The sequence below is a fragment of the Rhinopithecus roxellana genome, chromosome 17, assembly GCF_007565055.1.
Source record: "Rhinopithecus roxellana isolate Shanxi Qingling chromosome 17, ASM756505v1, whole genome shotgun sequence".
Classification (NCBI taxonomy): Eukaryota; Metazoa; Chordata; class Mammalia; order Primates; family Cercopithecidae; genus Rhinopithecus; species Rhinopithecus roxellana.
The window spans coordinates 44036036-44042035 of record NC_044565.1 but is presented as its reverse complement, the minus strand read 5'-3'; positions in this window follow the sequence as shown (position 1 = coordinate 44042035).

Sequence of the window (6000 nt, the reverse complement as noted above, 5' to 3'; positions counted from 1 at the left end):
GGGCACTGAAGAGTTAGGTATTTGTTATAATCTTCTCATTCCAGGCTTGCTTGTACCCATCTACTTGAGAAAGCTTTCCAGGTATTCAAACGGGAATTGAATGTTGTGATCGCAGTCTCTGGTTACTACAGCTATATCTGCGCTAGGGGGCACCCCAAGCCCAATAACACTGCAACTCTTGCAGACTCATAAAAGTACCACCTTGGTGTGCTTTGGTAAGCTCTGGGAGAATTCACTGGATACGAGACAGCGTCTCTTGTTCTATTTCCTTACTTTTGCCAAGCAACCAGAGTCTCTCTTTCCATGCTGGGCTGCATGGAAGTAGAGGAGAGTCAATGAAAGCACTCCCCAGGCCACCACAGCTAGGACTACACTGGGTCACAGCACTGGGTCTTTCCCAATATTCATGGCAACTACTGCCTGGCTACTGCTGATGTTTATTCCAGGACCAAAGGCTCCTTAGTGAGCAGATGATGAAGCCTTCCAGGGCTGAGTCCTTCCCTTCAGAGAGGCAGGTTTCCTTCTGACCCAGGGTGGGTCTATAAATGTCAGCCAGGAACTAGGGCCTGGAATCGGGGGCTTCAGGACTTGGGTGCTTTATTGTATTGTGGCTGAGCTGGTATCCAAGTTTCAAAACAAAGTTCTCTTTACTCCTCCCTCTCCTTTCTGCAAGTAGAAGGAGTCTCTTTCCAAGCTGCATTATCTAGGGTTAGGGGAGGGGTGGCACAAGCACTGTGTTGGCTGCCCAGGCTGGTGTCTCACTGGGTTGCATGCAGCCCAAGTCCACAGGTTCTGAGCCCAGTATAGCACCAGGACTTGCCCAAGGACTGCAGTCTTTGTGGCCTAGACTGCCTTTCAAATTTATTCAGTATACCAGGGCACTTGAGTACACTAGCAATGGGGCTTGCTGGAACTCAGGTTCCTATTGCTGAGGCAGAGGATTCCCCTCTGGCTAAAGATGCTCTAAATGCTCCCTTCATGGGGTCCAGCCAAATTCTGCCCTGTATTATGTTCCACTGTGACAGGGCAGCACTGAGTTCCAATGAAAAGTCCCACAATCACTTAACTCTCCCTCATGCAAGCACACAGATTCTCTCTCCACAAGGCAAGCTGTGCTGCCAGGAAATAAGGGAGAGGTAGTGAGGCAATACAACACTATCTTTCCTGCTGTCTTCAGTGTCTCTTTTCTTGATGTAATGTTAAAACCAGGTACTGTGATTATTCACCTGATTTTTGGTCTTTATGAAGGTGCTTGCTTTTGTGCATAGTTGTTCAATTTGGTGTTCCCACAGAGAGTATGATCACTGATCCCTGGAGCATGCTATTCAGCTATCTTGTTCTACCTGCTCTACCTCCTCCCAATACTGACTAAAATTTCTTAATACTTATCTTAAAGCTTATGCTGATGATTTCCTTTTTCACTATCATACAGGATGCTAGTAGAAAAATTACAGCACAAGCAAATACAGAAATTTTAGGATTATTTAAAAAGAGACAATTTGCAGATTTTGACAGAACATGGAAATTGTAAAAGTTCAGCAGGAAAGATTAGTGTAACTTTTAGCTCTTTATCCTGAAAGAAAGAGCTGGGAGAGGGAACAGTAACTGGAACCTGGACATATATATCTATACCTGTATTAGTCCGTTTTCACACTTCTATAAATAACTGTCCAAGACTGGGTAATTTATAAAGGAAAGAGGTTTAATTGACTCACAGTTTAGCATGGCTGGGGAGGCCTCAGGAAACTTATAATCATGGCAGAAGGTGAAGGGGAAGCAAGGCACCTTCATCACAAGGTGGCAGGGGGAAGAAGTGCTGAGTGAAGGGGAAAGATCCCCTTACAAAACCACCAGATGTCATGAAAACTCACTCACTATCATAAGAACAGCACGGGGGAAACTGCTTCCATGATTCAATTACCTCAACCTGGTCTCTCCCTTGACACATGAAGATTATGGGGATTACAATTCAAGATGAGATTTGGGAGGGGACACAAAGCCTAACCATATCAATTTCTCTCTCTGAGTTTTAGGTTGTATATATATGTATATCTGTATTAGTCCATTTTCACACAGCTATAATAACTGCCTAAGACTGGGTAATTTATAAAGGAAAGAGGTTATATATATGAAGAAAAGGCCTCTGATAAAATTCAACATCACTTCGTGTTTAAAACTTTTAATAAACTAGGTGTTGATGGAACATATCATGTCAAAATAATAAGAGCTATTTATGACAAACCCACAGCCAATATCACATTGAATGGGCAAAAGCTGGAAGCAGTCCCTTTGAAAACTGGTACAAGAAAAAGATACTCTTTCTCATCACTCCTGTTCAACATAGTATTCGAAGTTCTGGTCAGGGCAATCAAGCAAGAGAAATAAATAAAGGATATTCAGATAGAAAAGGGAGAAGTCAAATTCTCTTTGTTTACAGATGATATAATCCTATATTGAGAAAACCTCACTATCTCAGCCCTAAAGCTTTTTAAGTTGATAAGCAACTTAAGCAAAGTTTTAGGATACAAATCAACATGCAAAAATTGCTAGCATTCCTATACACCAACAACAGGCATACAGAGAGCCAAATCATGAATGAATTCCCATTCATAATCGCTACAAAGAGAATAAAATATCTAGGAATACAGTTAACAAGGCAAGTGAAGGATCTCGTCAATGAGAACTACAAATCACTGCTCAAGGAACTCAGAGAGGACACAAACAAATGGAAAAATATTCCATGCTCATGGATGGGAAAAATCAATTTTGTGAAAATGGTGTAATTTACAGATTTAATGCTATTCCCATTGAACTACCATGGACATTCTTCAGAGAATTAGAAAAAAAAATTGTTTAATTCATATGGAACCAAAAAAGAGCTCATATAGCCAAGACAATCTGAAGCAAAAAGAACAAAGCTGGAGGCATCACACTGCTCAACTTCAAACTATACTACAAGGCTACAGTTACCAAAAGAGCATGGTAATGGAAGAAAAAAAAAAGATGTATAGACCAATGGAAGAAAATAGATAACTTTTTAAAACAAGACTGCACACCTACAACCATCTGATCTTTGACAAATCTGACAAAAAGAAAAGAAAAGAAAAGAAAAATGGCAAAAAATTCCTGATTAAATAAATGGTACTGGGAGAACTGACTAGACATATGCAGAAAATTGAAACTGGACCCCTTACTTATACCTTATACAAAAATTATCTCAAGATGGATTAAAGACTTAAGTGTAAAACTGAAAACTAGAAACTCTAGAAGAAAATCTAGGCAATACAACTCAGGACATAGTCATGGGCAAAGATTTCATAATGAAAACACCAAAAGGAATTGCAAAAAAAGCAAAAATTGACAAATGGGATCTAATTAAACTAAAGAGTTTCTGCACAGCAAAATAAACTATCATCAGAGTGAACAGACAACCTACAGAATGGGAGAAAATCTTTGGAATCTATCCATCTGACAAAGGTTTAATATTCAAAGACTGCAAGGAACTTAAACAAATGTACAAGAAAAAAAAAAAAAAAAAAAACAACTCCATTAAAAAGTGGGCAAAGGACATGAACAGACATTTCTCCAAAGAAGACATTCATGCAGCCAACAAACATACGAAAAAATACTCAACATCACTGATCATTAGAAATGCATATCAGTGCTCACTTCGGCAGCACATATACTAGAAATGCATATCAAAACCACAATGAGATACCATCTTATGCCAGTCATAATGTGATTATTAAAAGGTCAAGAGGCCTGGAGCAGTGGCTTATGGCTGTAATCCTCAAACTTTAGGAGGCTGAGGCGGGTGGATCACTTGGAAGTCGGGAGTTCAAGAGCAGCTTGGCCAACATGGCAAAACCCTGACTCTACTAAAAACACAAAAATTAGCTGGGCATGGTGGCCTGTGCCTGTAATCCCAGATACTAAGTGGGCTGCGGCAGGAAGATTGCTTGAAACTGGGAGGCAGAGGTTGCAGTGAGTCGAGATTGTGTCACTGCACTCCAGCCTGGGCAACAGAGTGAGACTCCATCTCAAAAAATAATAATAATAATAACAACTAATTAATTAATTAAAAATAAAAAATAAAAAGTCAAGAAACAAAAGATGCTGGCAAGGCTGCGAAGAAAAAGGAACACTTTTACACCATTGGTGGAAATGTAAATCAGTTCAACCATTGTGGAAGACATTGTGGTTATTCCTCAAAGATCTAGAAGCAGAAATACCATTGGACCCAGCGACCCCATTAATGAGTATATACCCAAAGGAATATAAATCTTCCTACTATAAAGACACATGCACATATGTTCATTGCAGTACTATTCACAATAGCAAAGACATGCATTCAACCCAAATGGCCATCAATGACAAACTGAATAAAGAAAACGTGGTACATATACACCATGGAATACTGTGTAGTCATAAAAAGGAATGAGATCATGTCCTTTGCAGGGCCATGGATGGAGCTGGAAGCCATTATCCTCAGCGAACAAACACTGTATGTTCTCACCTATAAGTGGGCGCTGTATGATGAGAACACATGGATACATGCTGGGGAACAACCCACACTAGGGCCTGTCAGAGGGGTGGTGTGGAGGGAGAGCATCAGGGAGAACAGCTAATGGGTGCTGGCCTTAGTACATAGGTGATGGGTTGTTCCATGCAGCAGAACACTGTGGCACACAGTTACCGATGTAATAAATGTGCACATCCTGCACATGTACCCTGGAACTTAAAATAAAAGTTGATTAAAAAAAATCAAAAAGGAAAAAAGAAACTAGTCCTCTCTGTGAGCCAAGTTCATTAAACTCTTACATAAGTTTCCTACCTTGACCTTGTCACTGAAGTTATATTCAGGTAAAACATTCCTTTATTTCCCTTTCTGCCTGAGGATATGCTGCAGCATTCTGTAAGTAAGGTTCTCCTAATGAATGCTTCAAACTAATCAACTTAATATTTGGTGCTTCTTTCTTTGGAATCCCAACTGGCCCCATCTCAGAATGGTTGGGGGCACTCCACTTTTGGGGAGACTCCTGCAGAAGGTTTACCTGACTAAAGAGAGTCCTATCTTTCTTGGCCACCCTGAAAGATGGAGTGAGTTGAAACTTGGCACTACTGCTTCAGCTAGAGTGGGACTCCTTCCCTGGAGGTGATAATAGGTGTCATTTGCTTGACAAAATTCTCAACAGAATAATCAGCATGAAGGACGCTCCTGTGGGAAAGTTGAGACAATCTGAATAACAGAAAACAATGAATGCATTTAACTGAAATCCACTAAATATATATTTTTAAATTATGTTTTTGATACTCAATTTTCTTAAGTAAGAGGAATCCAACAATCAACAATGACAGCAACTAAGAATATTGGAAATAACTAAGGCATCAGCAACTCTGTATGAAAATTATAAATTAAAATGAAATAAGCATTTATCCTATCTTTCCTTTTATGCATTGATAAAAGAGAAAAAATCTTTATAGAAAAATTTCCCTTAGTAAATATAGAAAAAAGTAAAAAATAAAAATATTACAACATTTAATGAAATAATTGATTCAGGCAGCAATCATTCATTAAAAGATTGATGAGGAATTTTACAATAGAGGGATCCCTAATCAATGGTGTTATTGTTCAAAATATGCAATCTTCTGATGCAATGCCATATGAAGCACACAGCACTAGCAGTAATGTGTTCTTGACCAAAAAGTTGAGCCTAAAACTAATCAAACCTTCTGGGATAACTTCTCTTTATAGAAAATATAGGGAACAAGAGGATATGTTAAATGGTGGGATGCAAAAAAATTCAGAATGTGAAACATTTACAATTAATCCCACTTCTACAATACATTCATGGCATTTACAATAAAAATGAGAGGGAAAATGGCCAAAAGATTTCAAGAAGCAGTTTATCAAAGAAGATATACAAAAAACAATCCAACACAAGAAATGTTTGACATAATTAGTTACTTGAGAAACACAAATTGAAAACACAGCGAGAT